This window comes from Pseudophryne corroboree, unplaced genomic scaffold (assembly GCF_028390025.1).
Source record: "Pseudophryne corroboree isolate aPseCor3 unplaced genomic scaffold, aPseCor3.hap2 scaffold_697, whole genome shotgun sequence".
Lineage (NCBI taxonomy): Eukaryota > Metazoa > Chordata > Amphibia > Anura > Myobatrachidae > Pseudophryne > Pseudophryne corroboree.
In genome coordinates, this window is record NW_026970281.1 from 210,798 (window position 1) to 234,267 (window position 23,470).

General features: G+C 45.4%; 13 non-coding genes and 2 pseudogenes across 13 annotated transcripts; 8 read left to right on the plus strand and 7 right to left on the minus strand.

Annotated features, from left to right (window-relative positions):
* Positions 1 to 1,583: 1,583 nt before the first annotated feature.
* Positions 1,584 to 1,746, minus strand: LOC135037973 (U1 spliceosomal RNA). The gene has a single exon (XR_010232407.1). It is a non-coding gene; the product is annotated as a U1 spliceosomal RNA (small nuclear RNA).
* A 152-nt stretch (positions 1,747 to 1,898) lies between these two features.
* Positions 1,899 to 2,062, minus strand: LOC135038005 (U1 spliceosomal RNA). The gene has a single exon (XR_010232437.1). It is a non-coding gene; the product is annotated as a U1 spliceosomal RNA (small nuclear RNA).
* Positions 2,063 to 2,736: 674 nt separating this feature from the next.
* Positions 2,737 to 2,899, minus strand: LOC135038011 (U1 spliceosomal RNA). Its single transcript, XR_010232441.1, has one exon. It is a non-coding gene; the product is annotated as a U1 spliceosomal RNA (small nuclear RNA).
* Positions 2,900 to 2,997: 98 nt separating this feature from the next.
* LOC135038050 (U1 spliceosomal RNA) lies at positions 2,998 to 3,161 on the minus strand. Its single transcript, XR_010232475.1, has one exon. It is a non-coding gene; the product is annotated as a U1 spliceosomal RNA (small nuclear RNA).
* Positions 3,162 to 3,210: 49 nt separating this feature from the next.
* On the plus strand, positions 3,211 to 3,374 carry LOC135038042 (U1 spliceosomal RNA). The gene has a single exon (XR_010232467.1). It is a non-coding gene; the product is annotated as a U1 spliceosomal RNA (small nuclear RNA).
* A 152-nt stretch (positions 3,375 to 3,526) lies between these two features.
* LOC135037978 (U1 spliceosomal RNA) lies at positions 3,527 to 3,689 on the plus strand. The gene has a single exon (XR_010232412.1). It is a non-coding gene; the product is annotated as a U1 spliceosomal RNA (small nuclear RNA).
* Positions 3,690 to 4,363: 674 nt separating this feature from the next.
* Positions 4,364 to 4,527, plus strand: LOC135038062 (U1 spliceosomal RNA). Its single transcript, XR_010232487.1, has one exon. It is a non-coding gene; the product is annotated as a U1 spliceosomal RNA (small nuclear RNA).
* A 152-nt stretch (positions 4,528 to 4,679) lies between these two features.
* Positions 4,680 to 4,820, plus strand: LOC135038010 (U1 spliceosomal RNA; annotated as a pseudogene).
* Positions 4,821 to 5,514: 694 nt separating this feature from the next.
* On the plus strand, positions 5,515 to 5,678 carry LOC135038051 (U1 spliceosomal RNA). Its single transcript, XR_010232476.1, has one exon. It is a non-coding gene; the product is annotated as a U1 spliceosomal RNA (small nuclear RNA).
* A 152-nt stretch (positions 5,679 to 5,830) lies between these two features.
* On the plus strand, positions 5,831 to 5,993 carry LOC135037974 (U1 spliceosomal RNA). Its single transcript, XR_010232408.1, has one exon. It is a non-coding gene; the product is annotated as a U1 spliceosomal RNA (small nuclear RNA).
* A 674-nt stretch (positions 5,994 to 6,667) lies between these two features.
* LOC135038016 (U1 spliceosomal RNA) lies at positions 6,668 to 6,831 on the plus strand. Its single transcript, XR_010232444.1, has one exon. It is a non-coding gene; the product is annotated as a U1 spliceosomal RNA (small nuclear RNA).
* A 152-nt stretch (positions 6,832 to 6,983) lies between these two features.
* On the plus strand, positions 6,984 to 7,146 carry LOC135037975 (U1 spliceosomal RNA). Its single transcript, XR_010232409.1, has one exon. It is a non-coding gene; the product is annotated as a U1 spliceosomal RNA (small nuclear RNA).
* A 9,470-nt stretch (positions 7,147 to 16,616) lies between these two features.
* On the minus strand, positions 16,617 to 16,779 carry LOC135038053 (U1 spliceosomal RNA). Its single transcript, XR_010232478.1, has one exon. It is a non-coding gene; the product is annotated as a U1 spliceosomal RNA (small nuclear RNA).
* A 655-nt stretch (positions 16,780 to 17,434) lies between these two features.
* Positions 17,435 to 17,597, minus strand: LOC135037995 (U1 spliceosomal RNA). The gene has a single exon (XR_010232429.1). It is a non-coding gene; the product is annotated as a U1 spliceosomal RNA (small nuclear RNA).
* A 152-nt stretch (positions 17,598 to 17,749) lies between these two features.
* LOC135038017 (U1 spliceosomal RNA) lies at positions 17,750 to 17,891 on the minus strand (annotated as a pseudogene).
* Positions 17,892 to 23,470: the final 5,579 nt, after the last annotated feature.

Here is a 23,470-nt window from a genome sequence, read left to right on the forward strand (position 1 = left end):
AAAATGCAGGCACATGCGTATGCTCTTAGCAATTTTTGCAGTTGGATCGCTTATTGTGATTGCAATCCAACCTGAATCAGGCCCTATTACCTATCACAATGCGCTGCGGGCAGTACAAAATTGGTTTAATATAGGAGAAAAACCCCCAGACCTGTGCTCCTTAACTGTACCTGGTGGCTAGTGGAGCGGCTGCCCAGTAATCAGTGTCCACGACAGTGCGCACACGGTCCACCCCCTACGGCCACGCTCCCCTTCATCAGCGGCCTCGTGATCCGGAAGGGCGGTGTGTGTGTGACTGACCTTAGGAAGAAACCGGAGCCTCCGCTGCAGTGACCCAGCAACCAGGGCACGGGAGTATACAGCGCCGCTGGGAGTGATGAAGCTGCAGTAAAGATGTCTATTAGACCTAGCCTGCTGCAGCCCTTGTAGATTCTCATAAAACAAGTTCTTCTTTTCTTGTCAAAATTAATAGCTAAGAATAGGCTGCCTGAGGCAGGCCCCTGTTAAGTGGCCTGCTACTGAAGGCACCAACTACAAACTGAGCTCCCTGTTCATGGAAGCGGGGTTATAGAGGAGAATGCACTGAGCTTCTTGGGAACAGTCAAAAGCTTTGAGCCGGTTGGTGCCTCAGATCAAGATCCTACTCTACACACCAATGTGAATCCTTGTGGAGTCCAGTGTACCCCACAGAAGAAATTAATGTGTCACACCCATTGGCAGCAACCTTAGAATAGCTGCTGACGGGCACAATTGAGAAAGGAAGGGGGGGGGGGACATTTGAATCCAACACATAGATGCAATTCAAATATGTAATTTGTACCTTCCTATTTTAAAATATAATGGATGAACCTCACCCTGTGAGAACAATCTTCATGATCAAGAGATCTCATATGCAAAATAAGTATGAGTTGGGATAGGGCTGGGGAGGGTGGCTGCTCGGGCAGCCCCTCCCCCGTCAAGTTAAGGAGATTCAACTGAGGAAGCACAAGGGAACTTTCGTCTGGGGACAACAACTGCAGGGAGACCACATCTTTTCAGATGAACATGGGAGGGCGGAAGGCTGCCTAATACTGAAGCACCATCAAATATCAAACCATATGCAACAACTAGTACAAGCATTCCTGGGGGAAGGTCTGCAGAAGACGGATTTGCATACGGTGATGTCATCCAAGCAGTGGGCCAAAGTTGGCTGGAACCCTCATCTGCATATGAAAAGAGAAAAGGGGCATGCAGGGCATGGCGGCCTTTTGCGGTGCTTGGATGACCCTTAGTTCGCATTAAACACCCCCACCCTCCTTTTGTGTGGGGCTCATGTTGGCTCTGCCCCAGCCCCTGAAGCATTCAAGCTGATTTCTTGCAGCAGCTGGGCACTGTAACAGCTCCAGAGCTGCTCTGTAAGGCAACTAAAAGGGTGTGGGCCCTGCAGCACTACCTGTAGTTCGCATTGTGCGTTTGAAGGCACAAAGTAAGCAGACAGGAGGATAAGTCAGGATAGTGCGCAAGGGCATAGAAGGAAGCGGCTCAAGAAAAGAGAAGTGGAAACAGACAGCAAACTAGGCTGGAGAGAGACCTGAGACAAAGAGATCTGAATTATACGAGAGCCGACCAGGGGAAACACAAATTATGCAGTCAAGTTTCCCACATTTGGGGAAATCGCAGGGGCAGCACACCCAGAGTGCAATGGGTGAGCCTTGCCCTGGGAGAAGCACCTTCATGATCATAGTATCTCACCTGGCAGGTAAGTAGGAGTTGGGCTAGAGCTGGGGAGGGTCGCTGCTCGGGTACCCCCCTGTAAAGTGAAGGAGATCCAACTGAGGCAGCACAAGGGAACTCTCGAAAGAAGAACAAGGCTAGAGGAAAATCTGAGACAAAGAAATCTGACTTTTACCAGAGCTGACCAGAGGAAAGCACAAACACAGTCCCCCACTACCAAAAATAATGCAGTCAAGTTTCCCACATTTGGGGAAATCACAGGGGTCAGTATACCCAAAATGCAATGAATGAACCTCACCCTGGGAGAACAATCTTCATGACCATGGTATCTCCTATGCAAAATAAGTATGATTTGGAATAGGGCTGGGGAGGGCCGCTGCTCAGGCACATCTCTGTCAAGTAAAGGAGATTCAACTGAGGCAGCACAAGGGAACTCTCATCTGGGGACAACAACTGCAGGGAGAACACATATTTTCAGATGAACATGGGAGGGCAGAAGGCTGCCTAATACTGAAGCACCCCCAAACAACAAACCAAATGCAACAACTAGTGCAAGCATTCCTGGGGGAAGTTCTGCAGAAGACGGATTTGCATACGGTGATGTCATCCAAGCAGTGGGTCAAAGTTGGCTTCAACCCTCATCTGCATATGAAAAGAGAAAAGGGGCGTGCAGGGCTTGGCGGCCTTTTGCGGTGCTTGGATGACCCCTAGTTCGCATTAAACTCCTCCACCCTCCTTTGGTGTGGGGCTCATGTTGGCCATGCCCCATCCCCTGAAGCATTCAAGCTGATTTCTTGCAGCAGCTGGGCACTGTAACAGCTCCAGAGCTGCTCTGTAAGGCAAGTAAAAGGGTGTGGGCCCTGCAGCACTACCTGTAGTTTGCATTGTGCATTGGAAGGCACAAAGTAAGCAGACGGGAGGAGAAGTCAGGATAGTGCACAAGGGTATAGAAGGGAGCGGCTAAAGAAAAGAGAAGTGGAAACAGACAGCAAACTAGGCTGGAGAGAGACCTGAGACAAAGAGATCTGAATTATACGAGAGCCGACCAGGGGAAACACAAATTATGCAGTCAAGTTTCCCACATTTGGGGAAATCGCAGGGGCAGCACACCCAGAGTGCAATGGGTGAGCCTTGCCCTGGGAGAAGCACCTTCATGATCATAGTATCTCACCCCCCTGTCAAGTGAAGGAGATCCAACTGAGGCAGCACAAGGGAACTCTCGAAAGAAGAACAAGGCTAGAGGAAGATCTGAAACAAAGAAATCTGACTTTTACCAGAGCTGACCAGAGGAAAACACAAACACAGTCCCCCACTACCACAAATAAAGCAGTCGAGTTTCCCACATTTGGGGAAATCACAGGGGTCAGCATACCCAGAATGCAATGAATGAACCTCACCCTGGGAGAATAATCTTCATGACCATGGTATCTCCTATGCAAAATAAGTATGATTTGGAATAGGGCTGAGCAGCGGCCCTCCCCAGCCCTATTCCAAATCATACTTATTTTGCATAGGAGATACCATGGTCATGAAGATTGTTCTTCCAGGGTGAGGTTCATTCATTGCATTCTGGGTATGCTGACCCCTGTGATTTCCCCAAATGTGGGAAACTTGACTGCATTATTTGTGGTAGTGGGGGACTGTGTTTGTGCTTTCCTCTGGTCAGCTCTGGTAAAAGTCAGATTTCTTTGTCTCATATTTTACTCTAGCCTTGTTCTTCTTTCGAGAGTTCCCTTGTGCTGCCTCAGTTGGATCTCCTTCACTTGACAGGGGGGTACCCGAGCAGCGACCCTCCCCAGCTCTAGCCCAAATCCTACTTACCTGCCAGGTGAGATACTATGATCATGAAGGTGCTTCTCCCAGGGCAAGGCTCACCCATTGCACTCTGGGTGTGCTGCTCCTGCGATTTCCCCAAATGTGGGAAACTTGACTGCATAATTTGTGTTTCCCCTGGTCGGCTCTCGTATAATTCAGATCTCTTTGTCTCAGGTCTCTCTCCAGCCTAGTTTGCTGTCTGTTTCCACTTCTCTTTTCTTGAGCCGCTCCCTTCTATGCCCTTGCGCACTATCCTGACTTCTCCTCCTGTCTGCTTACTTTGTGCCTTCCAACGCACAATGCGAACTACAGGTAGTGCTGCAGGGCCCACACCCTTTTACTTGCCTTACAGAGCAGCTCTGGAGCTGTTACAGTGCCCAGCTGCTGCTAGAAATCAGCTTGAATGCTTCAGGGGCTGGGGCATAGCCAACATGAGCCCCACACCGAAGGAGGGTGGAGGTGTTTAATGCGAACTAGGGGTCATCCAAGCGCCGCAAAAGGCCGCCATGCCCTGCACGCCCCTTTTCTCTTTTCATATGCAGACGAGGGTTGAAGCCAACTTTGACCCACTGCTTGGATGACATCACCATATGCAAATCCGTCTTCTGCAGAACTTCCCCCAGGAATGCTTGTACTAGTTGTTGCATTTGGTTTGTTGTTTGGGGGTGCTTCAGTATTAGGCAGCCTTCTGCCCTCCCATGTTCATCTGAAAATATGTGTTCTCCCTGCAGTTGTTGTCCCCAGATGAGAGTTCCCTTGTGCTGCCTCAGTTGAATCTCCTTTACTTGACAGAGATGTGCATGAGCAGCGGCCCTCCCCAGCCCTATTCCAAATCATACTTATTTTGCATAGGAGATACCATGGTCATGAAGATTGTTCTCCCAGGGTGAGGTTCATTCATTGCATTCTGGGTATGCTGACCTCTGTGATTTCCCCAAATGTGGGAAACGCGACTGCTTTATTTGTGGTAGTGGGGGACTGTGTTTGTGTTTTCCTCTGGTCAGCTCTGGTAAAAGTCAGATTTCTTTGTTTCAGATCTTCCTCTAGCCTTGTTCTTCTTTCGAGAGTTCCCTTGTGCTGCCTCAGTTGGATCTCCTTCACTTGACAGGGGGGTGCCCGAGCAGCGACCCTCCCCAGCTCTAGCCCAACTCCTACTTACCTGCCAGGTGAGATACTATGATCATGAAGGTGCTTCTCCCAGGGCAAGGCCCACCATTGCACTCTGGGTGTGCTGCCCCTGCGATTTCCCGAAATGTGGGAAACTTGACTGCATAATTTGTGTTTCCCCTGGTCGGCTCTCGTATAATTTAGATCTCTTTGTCTCAGGTCTCTCTCCAGCCTAGTTTGCTGTCTGTTTCCACTTCTTTTTTCTTGAGCCCCTCCCATCTATACCCTTGTGCACTATCCTGACTTCTCCTCCCGTCTGCTTACTTTGTGCCTTCCAATGCACAATGCAAACTACAGGTAGTGCTGCAGGGCCCACACCCTTTTACTTGCCTTACAGAGCAGCTCTGGAGCTGTTACAGTGCCCAGCTGCTGCAAGAAATCAGCTTGAATGCTTCAGGGGCTGGGGCATAGCCAACATGAGCCCCACACCGAAGGAGGGTGGAGGTGTTTAATGCAAACTAGGGGTCAGCCAAGCGCCGCAAAAGGCCACCATGCCCTGCACGCCCCTTTTCTCTTTTCATATGCAGACGAGGGTTGAAGCCAACTTTGACCCACTGCTTGGATGACATCACCATATGCAAATCCATCTGCGGCAGGCCTTCCCCCAGGAATGCTTGCACTAGTTGTTGCATTTGGTTTGTTGTTTGGGGGTGCTTCAGTATTAGGCAGCCTTCTGCCCTCCATGTTCATCTGAAAATATGTGTTCTCCCTGCAGTTGTTATCCCCAGATGAGAGTTCCCTTGTGCTGCCTCAGTTGAATCTCCTTTACTTGACAGAGATGTGCCTGAGCAGCGGCCCTCCCCAGCTCTATCCCAAATCATACTTATTTTGCATAGGAGATACCATGGTCATGAAGATTATTCTCCCAGGGTGAGGTTCATTCATTGCATTCTGGGTATGCTGACCCCTGTGATTTCCCCAAATGTGGGAAACTCGACTGCTTTATTTGTGGTAGTGGGGGACTGTGTTTGTGTTTTCCTCTGGTCAGCTCTGGTAAAAGTCAGATTTCTTTGTTTCAGATCTTCCTCTAGCCTTGTTCTTCTTTCGAGAGTTCCCTTGTGCTGCCTCAGTTGGATCTCCTTCACTTGACAGGGGGGTGCCCGAGCAGCGACCCTCCCCAGCTCTAGCCCAACTCCTACTTACCTGCCAGGTGAGATACTATGATCATGAAGGTGCTTCTCCCAGGGCAAGGCTCACCCATTGCACTCTGGGTGTGCTGCCCCTGCGATTTCCCCAAATGTGGGAAACTTGACTGCATAATTTGTGTTTCCCCTGGTCGGCTCTCGTATAATTCAGATCTCTTTGTCTCAGGTCTCTCTCCAGCCTAGTTTGCTGTCTGTTTCCACTTCTCTTTTCTTTAGCCGCTCCCTTCTATACCCTTGTGCACTATCCTGACTTCTCCTCCCGTCTGCTTACTTTGTGCCTTCCAATGCACAATGCAAACTACAGGTAGTGCTGCAGGGCCCACACCCTTTTACTTGCCTTACAGAGCAGCTCTGGAGCTGTTACAGTGCCCAGCTGCTGCAAGAAATCAGCTTGAATGCTTCAGGGGATGGGGCATGGCCAACATGAGCCCCACACCAAAGGAGGGTGGAGGAGTTTAATGCGAACTAGGGGTCATCCAAGCACCGCAAAAGGCCGCCAAGCCCTGCACGCCCCTTTTCTCTTTTCATATGCAGATGAGGGTTGAAGCCAACTTTGACCCACTGCTTGGATGACATCACCGTATGCAAATCCGTCTTCTGCAGAACTTCCCCCAGGAATGCTTGCACTAGTTGTTGCATTTGGTTTGTTGTTTGGGGGTGCTTCAGTATTAGGCAGCCTTCTGCCCTCCCATGTTCATCTGAAAATATGTGTTCTCCCTGCAGTTGTTGTCCCCAGATGAGAGTTCCCTTGTGCTGCCTCAGTTGAATCTCCTTTACTTGACAGAGATGTGCCTGAGCAGCGGCCCTCCCCAGCCCTATTCCAAATCATACTTATTTTGCATAGGAGATACCATGGTCATGAAGATTGTTCTCCCAGGGTGAGGTTCATTCATTGCATTTTGGGTATACTGACCCCTGTGATTTCCCCAAATGTGGGAAACTTGACTGCATTATTTTTGGTAGTGGGGGACTGTGTTTGTGCTTTCCTCTGGTCAGCTCTGGTAAAAGTCAGATTTCTTTGTCTCAGATTTTCCTCTAGCCTTGTTCTTCTTTCGAGAGTTCCCTTGTGCTGCCTCAGTTGGATCTCCTTCACTTTACAGGGGGGTACCCGAGCAGCGACCCTCCCCAGCTCTAGCCCAACTCCTACTTACCTGCCAGGTGAGATACTATGATCATGAAGGTGCTTCTCCCAGGGCAAGGCTCACCCATTGCACTCTGGGTGTGCTGCCCCTGCGATTTCCCCAAATGTGGGAAACTTGACTGCATAATTTGTGTTTCCCCTGGTCGGCTCTCGTATAATTCAGATCTCTTTGTCTCAGGTCTCTCTCCAGCCTAGTTTGCTGTCTGTTTCCACTTCTCTTTTCTTGAGCCGCTCCCTTCTATGCCCTTGCGCACTATCCTGACTTATCCTCCTGTCTGCTTACTTTGTGCCTTCAAACGCACAATGCGAACTACAGGTAGTGCTGCAGGGCCCACACCCTTTTAGTTGCCTTACAGAGCAGCTCTGGAGCTGTTACAGTGCCCAGCTGCTGCAAGAAATCAGCTTGAATGCTTCAGGGGCTGGGGCAGAGCCAACATGAGCCCCACACAAAAGGAGGGTGGGGGTGTTTAATGCGAACTAAGGGTCATCCAAGCACCGCAAAAGGCCGCCATGCCCTGCATGCCCCTTTTCTCTTTTCATATGCAGATGAGGGTTCCAGCCAACTTTGGCCCACTGCTTGGATGACATCACCGTATGCAAATCCGTCTTCTGCAGACCTTCCCCCAGGAATGCTTGTACTAGTTGTTGCATATGGTTTGATATTTGATGGTGCTTCAGTATTAGGCAGCCTTCCGCCCTCCCATGTTCATCTGAAAAGATGTGGTCTCCCTGCAGTTGTTGTCCCCAGACGAAAGTTCCCTTGTGCTTCCTCAGTTGAATCTCCTTAACTTGACGGGGGAGGGGCTGCCCGAGCAGCCACCCTCCCCAGCCCTATCCCAACTCATACTTATTTTGCATATGAGATCTCTTGATCATGAAGATTGTTCTCACAGGGTGAGGTTCATCCATTATATTTTAAAATAGGAAGGTACAAATTACATATTTGAATTGCATCTATGTGTTGGATTCAAATGTCCCCCCCCCCTTCCTTTCTCAATTGTGCCCGTCAGCAGCTATTCTAAGGTTGCTGCCAATGGGTGTGACACATTAATTTCTTCTGTGGGGTACACTGGACTCCACAAGGATTCACATTGGTGTGTAGAGTAGGATCTTGATCTGAGGCACCAACCGGCTCAAAGCTTTTGACTGTTCCCAAGAAGCTCAGTGCATTCTCCTCTATAACCCCGCTTCCATGAACAGGGAGCTCAGTTTGTAGTTGGTGCCTTCAGTAGCAGGCCACTTAACAGGGGCCTGCCTCAGGCAGCCTATTCTTAGCTATTAATTTTGACAAGAAAAGAAGAACTTGTTTTATGAGAATCTACAAGGGCTGCAGCAGGCTAGGTCTAATAGACATCTTTACTGCAGCTTCATCACTCCCAGCGGCGCTGTATACTCCCGTGCCCTGGTTGCTGGGTCACTGCAGCGGAGGCTCCGGTTTCTTCCTAAGGTCAGTCACACACACACCGCCCTTCCGGATCACGAGGCCGCTGATGAAGGGGAGCGTGGCCGTAGGGGGTGGACCGTGTGCGCACTGTCGTGGACACTGATTACTGGGCAGCCGCTCCACTAGCCACCAGGTACAGTTAAGGAGCACAGGTCTGGGGGTTTTTCTCCTATATTAAACCAATTTTGTACTGCCCGCAGCGCATTGTGATAGGTAATAGGGCCTGATTCAGGTTGGATTGCAATCACAATAAGCGATCCAACTGCAAAAATTGCTAAGAGCATACGCATGTGCCTGCATTTTCTGCGGCACCCCGCAGAGAATGCGATCGCCTCTGCCTGTCAATCGGGGCAGGGGGGGAGAGGGGGGTCAGCAACACTCCATTTCCAAGTCAGGGATGGAGCGGTGCGGGGGCAAGGCTTCAAAATGGGGTCTGCAATGGAGGAGACACAGGGGGCGTGGTCACAGCGGCTGTATGACATCACATTCAGCCGCTGTGATCACAAAAATGGTGGCGGCTTCCTGCGCGCACATACAGTCTGCACCAGCAGGAGGCTACACCATTTTTTATGATCACGCTGAACTGCAGTGCGACTGCAATTACAGCATGGTCAAGAAGGGAGGCGTCATGCTGGGTGGCCATTAGAGATGAGCGGGTTCGGTTCCTCGGAATCCGAACCCGCCCGAACTTCACCCTTTTTTGCACGGGTCCGAGCAGACTCGGATCCTCCCGCCTTGCTCGGTTATCCCGAGCGCGCCCGAACGTCATCATCCCGCTGTCGGATTCTCACAAGACTCGGATTCTATATAAGGAGCCGCGCGTCGCCGCCATTTTCACACGTGCATTGAGATTGATAGGGAGAGGACGTGGCTGGCGTCCTCTCCGTTTAGATTAGAAGATAGAGACGAGTGACATTTGATTTACTACTAATTTGGGGAGCAGTTGAACTTGTCAGGAGTACTCAGTAGTGCAGAGTTTTGCTGATAGTGACCACCAGTTTTATTATTTATAATCCGTTCTCTGCCTGAAAAAAAACGATACACATACCATATATGTGCTCAGCCTCAGTGTGCTGCATGATATATCATCTATGTATATCTGACTGTGCTGAGTGCTCACTGCTCACACAACTTAATTGTGGGGGAGACTGGGGAGCAGTTATAGCAGGAGTACAGTGCACACTTTTGCTGCCAGTGTGACCACCAGTATATTGTCTGCCTGAAAAAGTTAAACACTCCTGTGGTGTTTTTTTTTTTTATTCTATAAACGCATTCTGCTGACAGTGTCCAGCAGGTCGGTCATACATTATATTATATAAATATTTACCTGCAGTAGTGTTATATTTTTTTTTCATCTCTATCATCTTTATCATCTCTATATTAGCAGACGCAGTACGGTAGTCCACGGCTGTGGCTATCTCTGTGTCGTCAGTGCTCGTCCATAATTGTATACCTACCTACCTGTGGTGGGGTTTTTTTTTCTATCTTCTTCATACTAGTAGTTTAGGAGTCTGCTGACAGTGTCCACCAGGTCCATCATTATATTATATACCTACAGTAGTAATATATTTATTATATTATCTATACTAGCAGACGCAGTACGGTAGTCCACGGCTGTGGCTATCTCTGTGTCGTCAGTGCTCGTCCATAATTGTATACCTACCTGTGGTGGGGTGTTTTTTTTCTATCTTCTTCATACTAGTAGTTTAGGAGTCTGCTGACAGTGTCCACCAGGTCCGTCATTATATTATATACCTACAGTAGTAATATATTTAGTATATTATCTATACTAGCAGACGCAGTACGGTAGTCCACGGCTGTACCTACCTCTGTGTCGTCACTCGTCCATAATTGTATACCTAACTGTGGTGGGGTTTTTTTTTCTATCTTCTTCATACTAGTAGTTTAGGAGTCTGCTGACAGTGTCCACCAGGTCCGTCATTATATTATATACCTACAGTAGTAATATATTTAGTATATTATCTATACTAGCAGACGCAGTACTGTAGTCCACGGCTGTACCTACCTCTGTGTCGTCACTCGTCCATAATTGTATACCTACCTGTGGTGGGGGTTTTTTTTCTATCTTCTTCATACTAGTAGTTTAGCAGTCTGCTGACAGTGTCCACCAGGTCCGTCATTATATTATATACCTACAGTAGTAATATATTTAGTATATTATCTATGCTAGCAGACGCAGTACGGTAGGCCACGGCTGTGGCTATCTCTGTGTCGTCAGTGCTCATCCATAATTGTATACCTACCTACCTGTGGTGGGTTTTTTTTTCTATCTTCTTCATACTAGTAGTTTAGGAGTCTGCTGACAGTGTCCACCAGGTCCGTCATTATATTATATACCTACAGTAGTAATATATTTAGTATATTATCTATACTAGCAGACGCAGTACGGTAGTCCACGGCTGTACCTACCTCTGTGTCGTCACTCGTCCATAATTGTATACCTACCTGTGGTGAAGTTTTTTTTCTATCTTCTTCATACTAGTAGTTTAGCAGTCTGCTGACAGTGTCCACCAGGTCCGTCATTACATTATATATACCTACAGTAGTTATATATATTTTTTTTTATATCATTAATTATCATCTCTATACTAGCAGACGCAGTACGGTAGGCCACGGCTGTGGCTATCTCTGTGTCGTCAGTGCTCGTCCATAATTGTATACCTACCTACCTGTGGTGGGTTTTTTTTTTCTGTCTTCATCATACTAGTAGTTTAGCAGTCTGCTGACAGTGTCCACCAGGTCCGTCATTATATAATATATACCTACAGTAGTTATATATATATTTTTTTTATATCATTAATTATCATCTCTATACTAGCAGACGCAGTACGGTAGTCCACGGCTGTAGCTACCTCTGTGTCGTCAGTCACTCGTCATCCATAAGTATACTAGTATCCATCCATCTCCATTGTTTACCTGAGGTGCCTTTTAGTTGTGCCTATTAAAATATGGAGAACAAAAATGTTGAGGTTCCAAAAATAGGGAAAGATCAAGATCCACTTCCACCTCGTGCTGAAGCTGCTGCCACTAGTCATGGCCGAGACGATGAAATTCCATCAACGTCGTCTGCCGAGGCCGATGCCCAATGTCATAGTACAGAGCATGTAAAATTCAAAACACAAAAGATCAGTAAAAAAAAGGACTCAAAAATCTAAATAAAAATCGTCGGAGGAGAAGCGTAAACTTGCCAATATGCCATTTACCACACGGAGTGGCAAGGAACGGCTGAGGCCCTGGCCTATGTTCATGGCTAGTGGTTCAGCTTCACATGAGGATGGAAGCACTCAGCCTCTCGCTAGAAAAATGAAAAGACTTAAGCTGGCAAAAGCACAGCAAAGAACTGTGCGTTCTTCAAAATCACAAATCCACAAGGAGAGTCCAATTGTGTCGGTTGCGATGCCTGACCTTCCCAACACTGGACGTGAAGAGCATGCACCTTCCACCATTTGCACACCCCCTGCAAGTGCTGGAAGGAGCACCCGCAGTCCAGTTCCTGATAGTCAGATTGAAGATGTCAGTGTTGAAGTACACCAGGATGAGGAGGATATGGGTGTTGCTGGCGCTGGGGAGGTGAGGTGGTTTGTTTAAGTCAGGCACCCGGGGAGACACCTGTTGTCCGTGGGAGGAATATGGCCATTGACATGCCTGGTGAAAATACCAAAAAAAACTGCTCTTCGGTGTGGAAGTATTTCAACAGAAATGCGAACAACAGGTGTCAAGCCGTGTGTTGCCTTTGTCAAGCTGTAATAAGTAGGGGTAAGGACGTTAACCACCTCGGAACATCCTCCCTTATACGTCACCTGCAGCGCATTCATCATAAGTCAGTGACAAGTTCAAAAACTTTGGGCGACAGCGGAAGCAGTCCACTGACCAGTAAATCCCTTCCTCTTGTAACCAAGCTCACGCAAACCACCCCACCAACTCCCTCAGTGTCAATTTCCTCCTTCCCCAGGAATGCCAATAGTCCTGCAGGCCATGTCACTGGCAATTCTGACGAGTTCTCTCCTGCCTGGGATTCCTCCGATGCATCCTTGAGTGTAACGCCTACTGCTGCTGGCGCTGCTGTTGTTGCTGCTGGGAGTCGATGGTCATCCCAGAGGGGAAGTCGTAAGACCACTTTTACTACTTCCACCAAGCAATTGACTGTCCAACAGTCCTTTGCAAGGAAGATGAAATATCACAGCAGTCATCCTGCTGCAAAGCGGATAACTGAGGCCTTGGCATCCTGGGCGGTGAGAAACGTGGTTCCGGTATCCATCATTACTTCAGAGCCAACTATAGACTTGATTGAGGTACTGTGTCCCCGGTACCAAATACCATCTAGGTTCCATTTCTCTAGGCAGGCGATACCGAAAATGTACACAGACCTCAGAAAAAGACTCACCAGTGTCCTAAAAAATGCAGTTGTACCCAATGTCCACTTAACCACGGACATGTGGACAAATGGGGCAGGGCAGACTCAGGACTATATGACTGTGACAGCCCACTGGGTAGATGTATTGACTCCCGCCGCAAGAACAGCAGCGGCGGCACCAGTAGCAGCATCTCGCAAACGCCAACTCTTTCCTAGGCAGGCTACGCTTTGTATCACCGCTTTCCAGAATACGCACACAGCTGAAAACCTCTTACGGCAACTGAGGAAGATCATCGCAGAATGGCTTACCCCAATTGGACTCTCCTGTGGATTTGTGGCATCGGACAACGCCAGCAATATTGTGCGTGCATTATATCTGGGCAAATTCCAGCACGTCCCATGTTTTGCACATACCTTGAATTTGGTGGTGCAGAATTATTTAAAAAACGACAGGGGTGTGCAAGAGATGCTGTCGGTGGCCAGAAGAATTGCGGGACACTTTCGGCGTACAGGCACCACGTACAGAAGACTGGAGCAACACCAAAAACGCCTGAACCTGCCCTGCCATCATCTGAAGCAAGAAGTGGTAACGAGGTGGAATTCAACCCTCTATATGCTTCAGAGGATGGAGGAGCAGCAAAAGGCCATTCAAGCCTATACATCTGACCACGATATAGGAGGTGGAATGCACCTGTCTCAAGCGCAGTGGAGAATGATTTCAACGTTGTGCAAGGTTCTGCAACCTTTTGAACTTGCCACACGTGAAGTCAGTTCAGACACTGCCAGCCTGAGTCAGGTCATTCCCGTCATCAGGCTTTTGCAGAAGAAGCTGGAGACATTGAAGGAGGAGCTAAGACAGAGCGATTCCGCTAGGCATGTGGGACTTGTGGATGGAGCCCTTCATTCGCTTAACCAGGATTCACGGGTGGTCAATCTGTTGAAATCAGAGCACTACATTTTGGCCACCGTGCTCGATCCTAGATTTAAAACCTACGTTGTATCTCTCTTTCCGGCAGACACAAGTCTGCAGGGGTTCAAAGACCTGCTGGTGAGAAAATTATCAAGTCAAGTGGAACTTGATCGGTCAACAGCTCCTCCTTCACATTCTCCCGCAATTGGGGGTGCGAGGAAAAGGCTCAGAATTCCGAGCCCACCCGCTGGCGGTGATGCAGGGCAGTCTGGAGCGACTGCTGATGCTGACATCTGGTCCGGACTGAAGGACCTGCCAACGATTACGGACATGACGTCTACTGTCACTGCATATGATTCTCTCACCATTGAAAGAATGGTGGAGGATTATATGAGTGACCGCATCCAAGTAGGCACGTCAGACAGTCCGTACGTATACTGGCAGGAAAAAGAGGCAATTTGGAGGCCCTTGCACAAACTGGCTTTATTCTACCTAAGTTGCCCTCCCACAAGTAGTACTCCGAAAGAGTGTTTAGTGCCGCCGCTCACCTTGTCAGCAATCGGCGTACGAGGTTACTTCCAGAAAATGTGGAGAAGATGATGTTCATTAAAATGAATTATAATCAATTGCTCCGTGGAGACATTGACCAGCAGCAATTGCCTCCACAAAGTACACAGGGAGCTGAGATGGTAGATTCCAGTGGGGACGAATTGATAATCTGTGAGGAGGGGGATGTACACGGTGATGAATCGGAGGATGATGATGAGGTGGACATCTTGCCTCTGTAGAGCCAGTTTGTGCAAGGAGAGATTAATTGCTTCTTTTTTGGTGGGGGTCCAAACCAACCCGTCATTTCAGTCACAGTCGTGTGGCAGACCCTGTCACTGAAATGATGGGTTGGTTAAAGTGTGCATGTCCTGTTTATACAACATAAGGGTGGGTGGGAGTGCCCAAGGACAATTCCATCTTGCACCTCTTTTTTCTTTCATTTTTCTTTGCGTCATGTGCTGTTTGGGGAGTGTTTTTTGGAAGGGCCATCCTGCGTGACACTGCAGTGCCACTCCTAGATGGGCCAGGTGTTTGTGTCGGCCACTTGGGTCGCTGAGCTTAGTCACACAGCTACCTCATTGCGCCTCTTTTTTTCTTTGCGTCATGTGCTGTTTGGGGAGTGTTTTTTGGAAGGGCCATCCTGCGTGACACTGCAGTGACACTCCTAGATGGGCCACGTGTTTGTGTCGGCCACTTGGGTCGCTGAGCTTAGTCACACAGCTACCTCATTGCGCCTCTTTTTTTCTTTGCGTCATGTGCTGTTTGGGGAGTGTTTTTTGGAAGGGCCATCCTGCGTGACACTGCAGTGACACTCCTAGATGGGCCAGGTGTTTGTGTCGGCCACTTGGGTCGCTGAGCTTAGTCACACAGCTACCTCATTGCGCCTCTTTTTTTCTTTGCGTCATGTGCTGTTTGGGGAGTGTTTTTGGAAGGGCCATCCTGCGTGACACTGCAGTGCCACTCCTAGATGGGCCAGGTGTTTGTGTCGGCCACTTGGGTCGCTGAGCTTAGTCACACAGCTACCTCATTGCGCCTCTTTTTTTCTTTGCGTCATGTGCTGTTTGGGGAGTGTTTTTTGGAAGGGCCATCCTGCGTGACACTGCAGTGCCACTCCTAGATGGGCCAGGTGTTTGTGTCGGCCACTTGGGTCGCTGAGCTTAGTCACACAGCTACCTCATTGCGCCTCTTTTTTTCTTTGCGTCATGTGCTGTTTGGGGAGTGTTTTTTGGAAGGGCTATCCTGCGTGACACTGCAGTGCCACTCCTAGATGGGCCAGGTGTTTGTGTCGGCCACTTGGGTCGCTGAGCTTAGTCATCCAGCGACCTCGGTGCAAATTTTAGGACTAAAAATAATATTGTGAGGTGTAAGGTGTTAAGAATAGACTGAAAATGAGTGGAAATTATGGTTATTGAGGTTAATAATACTTTGGGATCAAAATGACTCCCAAATTCTATGAACAAGGGAAAATGTCATCATCCCGCTGTCGGATTCTCGCGAGATTCGGATTCCATATAAAGAGCTGCGCGTTGCCGCCATTTTTACTCGTGCATTGAAGAGAGAGCGGAGAGGACGTGGCTATGTTCTCTCAGTGGAAATCTCAATATCAGTGCTCAGTATCAGTGGATACTTATTGCTGCTCAGTAATACTAGTAGTGTGTCTCTCCTGCTCAGTGTCAGTTCTCAGTAGTATCCTCATCAGTGCTCAGTATCACTGCTCATTGTCTTGTGCTGCATTGTTGTGCTCAGCATACTACAGTACATTACTAATAGTCCAGTGCTGCATCTTGCTGCTCAGTGTCAGTTCTAGTATCCTCATCAGTGCTCACTATCACTGCTCATTGCATTGTGGTGTTCTGTATACTACAGTAACATAGTAATATAGTAACATATAGTAACATAGTTTTTGAGGTTGAATAGAGGCAAATTGCCCATCGTGTTCAACCTGTTTTAAGTTGTGATGATTCTACATACTTGCTTAATAATGTATTATGACTAGTTAGCTACTACAACTCATGTTACCCCCGGATTAACCATGTTGATATTTTAAGTATTATAAACTTGGATAGCTTTTTCATTCAGAAATGTATCCATTCCTTTTTTAAATCCAATTACAGAGTCCGCCATTACCACCTTCCCTGGCAGGGAATTCCACATCCTGATTGCCCTAACAGTGAAGATCATAGTATCTCACCTGGCAGGTAAGTAGGAGTTGGGCCAGAGCTGTGGAGGATTGCTGCTCGGGCACCCCCTGTGAAGTGAAGGAGATCCAACTGAGGCAGCACAAGGGAACTCTCGAAAGAAGAACAAGGCTAGAGGAAGATCTGAGACAAAGAAATCTGACTTTTACCAGAGCTGACCAGAGGAAAGCACAAACACAGTCCCCCACTACCACAAATAATGCAGTCGAGTTTCCCACATTTTGGAAATCACAGGGGTCAGCATACCCAGAATGCAATGAATGAACCTCACCCTGGGAGAACAATCTTCATGACCATGGTATCGCCTATGCAAAATAAGTATGATTTGGGATAGGGCTGGGGAGGGCCGCTGCTCAGGCACATCTCTGTCAAGTATAGGAGATTCAACTGAGGCAGCACAAGGGAACTCTCATCTGGGGACAACAACTGCAGGGAGAACACATATTTTCAGATGAACATGGGAGGGCAGAAGGCTGCCTAATACTGAAGCACCCCCAAACAACAAACCAAATGCAACAACTAGTACAAGCATTCCTGGGGGAAGTTCTGCAGAAGACGGATTTGCATACGGTGATGTCATCCAAGCAGTGGGCCAAAGTTGGCTGGAACCCTCATCTGCATATGAAAAGAGAAAAGGGGCATGCAGGGCATGGCGGCCTTTTGCGGCGCTTGGATGACCCTTAGTTCGCATTAAACACCCCCACCCTCCTTCGGTGTGGGGCTCATGTTGACAATGCCCCAGCCCCTGAAGCATTCAAGCTGATTTCTTACAGCAGCTTGGCACTGTAACAGCTCCAGAGCTGCTCTGTAAGGCAAGTAAAAGGGTGTGTAGTTTGCATTGTGCATTGGAAGGCACAAAGTAAGCAGACAGGAGGAGAAGTCAGGATAGTGCACAAGGGTATAAAAGGGAGGGGCTCAAGAAAAAAGAAGTGGAAACAGACAGCAAACTAGGCTGGAGAGAGACCTGAGACAAAGAGATCTGAATTATACGAGAGCCGACCAGGGGAAACACAAATTATGCAGTCAAGTTTCCCACATTTGGGGAAATCGCAGGGGCAGCACACCCAGAGTGCAATGGGTAAGCCTTGCCCTGGAAGAAGCACCTTCATGATCATAGTATCTCACCTGGCAGGTAAGTAGGAGTTGGGCTTGAGCTGGGGAGGGTCGCTGCTCGGGCACCGCCCTGTCAACTGAAGGAGATCCAACTGAGGAAGCACAAGGGAACTCTCGAAAGAAGAACAAGGCTAGAGGAAGATCTGAAACAAAGAAATCTGACTTTTACCAGAGCTGACCAGAGGAAAACACAAACACAGTCCCCCACTACCACAAATAATGCAGTCGAGTTACCCACATTTGGGGAAATCACAGGGATCAGCATACCCAAAATGCAATGAATGAACCTCACCCTGGGAGAACAATCTGCCTAATACTGAAGCACCCCCAAACAACAAACCAAATGCAACAACTAGTGCAAGCATTCCGGGGGGAAGGCCTGCAGCAGATGGATTTGCATATGGTGATGTCATCCAAGCAGTGGGTCAAAGTTGGCTTCAATCCTCATCTGCATATGAAAAGAGAAAAGGGGCGTGCAGGGTATGGCGGCCTTTTGCGGCGCTTGGATGACCCCTAGTTCGCATTAAACACCTCCACCCTCCTTTGGTGTGGGGCTCATGTTGACAATGCCCCAGCCTCTGAAGCATTCAAGCTTATTTCTTACAGCAGCTTGGCACTGAAACAGCTCCAGAGCTGCTCCGTAAGGCAAGTAAAAGGGTGTGGGCCCTGCAGCACTACCTGTAGTTTGCATTGTGCATTGGAAGGCACAAAGTAAGCAGACAGGAGGAGAAGTCAGGATAGTGCACAAGGGTTAGCTGAACACACTAACCGATTGCGCCACAGAGACACTTTGCAAAAAGTATATACTGACAAAGACTAATAAGCATTCATCTAGAACGTTTCCTAGAAAAACTTTAAAAAGTCAATAATCTGGAGAGTGTTTGTAAGATGTTTCTTCCAGCAACCAATGAAGAAACACATTGGTACTTTCGCATGATGAGTGAGTGCTTCAGGATCTCTTGCACTTACATGTGCAGCAGAGTACTGCAATGGAAGCATGCTGGGTCCATAACCCAGAGGTAGGCAGATTGAAACTATCCTTTGCTATATGCATTTTTTTGTTGTTCATTAAAGTAATCCAAAACTGGGATTGATATTTTAGCTTTTATTTTTACTTAAAGTACAATAACTTTTACCATTTTAATTTGTTTTAATAGTATATTGACAGTATTGTTTTCTTTCAAAAATCCACTTAATTTTCTTTACCCTATTATTAAAATGGTAATTGACAAAAACAAACTACATTGTCACCAGAAGGGCAATACAAAATGTACAAGTGATATATTAAAATCATCTTTCCAGCTTGAATTTCAATGATGCATTGGGGCAACGATTTTGTGCGAAACATCTTCACCCTTAAATAAAGATTTTCTTAATTCCTTACCTGTGTGCTAATTAGATATCACCTTGTTTTCACATTAAACAGACTTCCACATGAGAAAGCAGCAAGGATGCAGTGGCGTTAATGTTTCCTGGTGTCAACCTGTATTATTTCAGTAGATATTGAAATGAGGATGCATCTTGCTGCCTTTCCAATGAAGCAAGTTTAATTTAGTAATAGGTGAAAAACCATCCCTACAAATATGTTAATCAGATACTTGGCTTTGTGGACACTTTTCAGAGAACAAATTAGTTAGCATAAAAATAAAGCCAGAAAATGAAGAGCTGTTTAATCACTCAATTGGATTTTTCTGCCAGCATTTTTCTTTTTCTCTGCAACCCACTGCTAAATTGTGCTTCCTAGCTGTTTTTATAAAATCACTGAATCAAATCTAACTCTGATTACATCAGAGAAGGCCAGGTACCCTACACCATAACAGGGGGTTTCGAAATTTTGACTTGTCTACTTAAATATCACCAAAATCTGATCACCAGGTCAATTACATCCCTGGGTGGGATTGAACCACCAACCTTTTGATTAATAGCTGAACACACTAACCGATTGCGCCACAGAGACACTTTGCAAAAAGTACATACTGACAAAGACTAATAAGCATTCATCTAGAACGTTTCCTAGAAAAACTTTAAAAAGTCAATAATCTGGAGAGTTTTTGTAAGATGTTTCTTCCAGCAACCAATGAAGAAACACATTGGTACTTTCGCATGATGAGTGAGTGCTTCAGGATCTCTTGCACTTACATGTGCAGCAGAGTACTGCACTGGAAGCATGCTGGGCCCATAACCCAGAGGTAGGCAGATTGAAACTATCCTTTGCTATATGCATTTTTTTTTTGTTCATTAAAGTAATCCAAAACTGGGATTGATATTTTAGCTTTTATTTTTACTTAAAGTACAATAACTTTTACCATTTTAATTTTTTTTAATAGTATATTGACAGTATTGTTTTCTTTCAAAAATCCAATTAATTTTCTTTACCCGATTATTAAAATGGTAATTGACAAAAACAAACTACATTGTCACCAGAAGGGCAATACAAAATGTACAAGTGATATATTAAAATCATCTTTCCAGCTTGAATTTCAATGATGCATTGGGGCAACGATTTTGTGAGAAACATCTTCACCCTTAAATAAAGATTTTCTTAATTCCTTACCTGTGTGCTAATTAGATATCACCTTGTTTTCACATTAAACAGACTTCCACATGAGAAAGCAGCAAGGATGCAGTGGCGTTAATGTTTCCTGGTGTCAACCTGTATTATTTCAGTAGATATTGAAATGAGGATGCATCTTGCTGCCTTTCCAATGAAGCAAGTTTAATTTAGTAATAGGTGAAAAACCATCCCTACAAATATGTTAATCAGATACTTGGCTTTGTGGACACTTTTCAGAGAACAAATTAGTTAGCATAAAAATAAAGCCAGAAAATGAAGAGCTGTTTAATCACTCAATTGGATTTTTCTGCCAGCATTTTTCTTTTTCTCTGCAACCCACTGCTAAATTGTGCTTCCTAGCTGTTTTTATAAAATCACTGAATCAAATCTAACTCTGATTACATCAGAGAAGGCCAGGTACCCTACACCATAACAGGGGGTTTGAAATTTTGACTTGTCTACTTAAAGATCACCAAAATCTGATAACAAGGTCAATTAAGTCCCTGGGTGGGATTGAACCACCAACCTTTTGGTTAAAAGCCTTACACACTAACTGATTGCGCCACCGCGACACTTTGCAAAAGTACATACTGACAAAGGCTAATAAGCATTCATCTAGAACGATTCCTAGAAACATTTTAAAAAGTCAATAATGTGGAGAGTTTTTGTATGATGTTTCTTCCATCAACCAATGAAGAAACACATTGGTACTTTCCCATGATGAGTGAGTGCTTCAGGATCTCTTGCACTTACATGTGCAGCAGAGTACTGTAATGGAAGCATGCTGGGTCCATAACCCAGAGGTAGGCAGATTGAAACTATCCTCTGCTATATGCATTTTTTTTTTGTTAATTAAAGTAATCCAAAACTGGGATTGATATTTTTGCTCTTTTATTTTTACTTAAAGTACAATAACTTTTACCATTTTAATTTGTTTTAATAGTATATTGACAGTATTGTTTTCTTTCAAAAATCCAATTAATTTTCTTTACCCGATTATTAAAATGGTAATTGACAAAAGCAAACTACATTGTCACCAGAAGAGCAATACAAAATGTACAAGTGATATATTAAAATCATCTTTCCAGCTTGAATTTCAATGATGCATTGGGGCAACGATTTTGTGAGAAACATCTTCACCCTTAAATAAAGATTTTCTTAATTCCTTACCTGTGTGCTAATTAGATATCACCTTGTTTTCACATTAAACAGACTTCCACATGAGAAAGCAGCAAGGATGCAGTGGCGTTAATGTTTCCTGGTGTCAACCTGTATTATTTCAGTAGATATTGAAATGAGGATGCATCTTGCTGCCTTTCCAATGAAGCAAGTTTAATTTAGTAATAGGTGAAAAACCATCCCTACAAAGATGTTAATCAGATACTTGGCTTTGTGGACACTTTTCAGAGAACAAATTTGTTAGCATAAAAATAAAGCCAGAAAATGAAGAGCTGTTTAATCAGTCAATTGGATTTTTTTGCCAGCATATTTCTTTTTCTCTGCAACCCACTGCTAAATTGTGCTTCCTAGCTGTTTTTATAAAATCACTGAATCAAATCTAACTCTGATTACATCAGAGAAGGCCAGGTACCCTACACCATAACAGGGGTTTTCGAAATTTTGACTTGTCTACTTAAATATCACCAAAATCTGATCACAAGGTCAATTACGTCCCTGGGTGGGATTGAACCACCAACCTTTTGATTAATAGCTGAACACACTAACCGATTGCGCCACAGAGACACTTTGCAAAAAGTACATACTGACAAAGACTAATAAGCATTCATCTAGAACGTTTCCTAGAAAAACTTTAAAAAGTCAATAATCTGGAGAGTTTTTGTAAGATGTTTCTTCCAGCAACCAATGAAGAAACACATTGGTACTTTCGCATGATGAGTGAGTGCTTCAGGATCTCTTGCACTTACATGTGCAGCAGAGTACTGCACTGGAAGCATGCTGGGCCCATAACCCAGAGGTAGGCAGATTGAAACTATCCTTTGCTATATGCATTTTTTTTTTGTTCATTAAAGTAATCCAAAACTGGGATTGATATTTTAGCTTTTATTTTTACTTAAAGTACAATAACTTTTACCATTTTAATTTTTTTTAATAGTATATTGACAGTATTGTTTTCTTTCAAAAGTCCAATTAATTTTCTTTACCCGATTATTAAAATGGTAATTGACAAAAACAAACTACATTGTCACCAGAAGAGCAATACAAAATGTACAAGTGATATATTAAAATCATCTTTTCAGCTTGAATTTCAATGATGCATTGGGGCAACGATTTTGTGAGAAACATCTTCACCCTTAAATAAAGATTTTCTTAATTCCTTACCTGTGTGCTAATTAGATATCACCTTGTTTTCACATTAAACAGACTTCCACATGAGAAAGCAGCAAGGATGCAGTGGCGTTAATGTTTCCTGGTGTCAACCTGTATTATTTCAGTAGATATTGAAATGAGGATGCATCTTGCTGCCTTTCCAATGAAGCAAGTTTAATTTAGTAATAGGTGAAAAACCATCACTACAAATATGTTAATCAGATACTTGGCTTTGTGGACACTTTTCAGAGAACAAATTAGTTAGCATAAAAATAAAGCCAGAAAATGAAGAGCTGTTTAATCATTCAATTGGATTTTTCTGCCAGCATATTTCTTTTTCTCTGCAACCCACTGCTAAATTGTGCTTCCTAGCTGTTTTTATAAAATCACTGAATCAAATCTAACTCTGATTACATCAGAGAAGGCCAGGTACCCTACACCATAAGAGGGGGTTTGCAATTTTGACTTGTCTACTTAAATATCACCAAAATCTGATCACAAGGTCAATTACGTCCCTGGGTGGGATTGAACCACCAACCTTTTGATTAATAGCTGAACACACTAACCGATTGCGCCACAGAGACACTTTGCGAAAAGTATATACTGACAAAGACTAATAAGCATTCATCTAGAACGTTTCCTAGAAAAACTTTAAAAAGTCAATAATCTGGAGAGTGTTTGTAAGATGTTTCTTCCAGCAACCAATGAAGAAACACATTGGTACTTTCGCATGATGAGTGAGTGCTTCAGGATCTCTTGCACTTACATGTGCAGCAGAGTACTGCACTGGAAGCATGCTGGGCCCATAACCCAGAGGTAGGCAGATTGAAACTATCCTTTGCTATATGCATTTTTTTTTTGTTCATTAAAGTAATCCAAAACTGGGATTGATATTTTAGCTTTTATTTTTACTTAAAGTACAATAACTTTTACCATTTTAATTTTTTTTAATAGTATATTGACAGTATTGTTTTCTTTCAAAAATCCAATTAATTTTCTTTACCCGATTATTAAAATG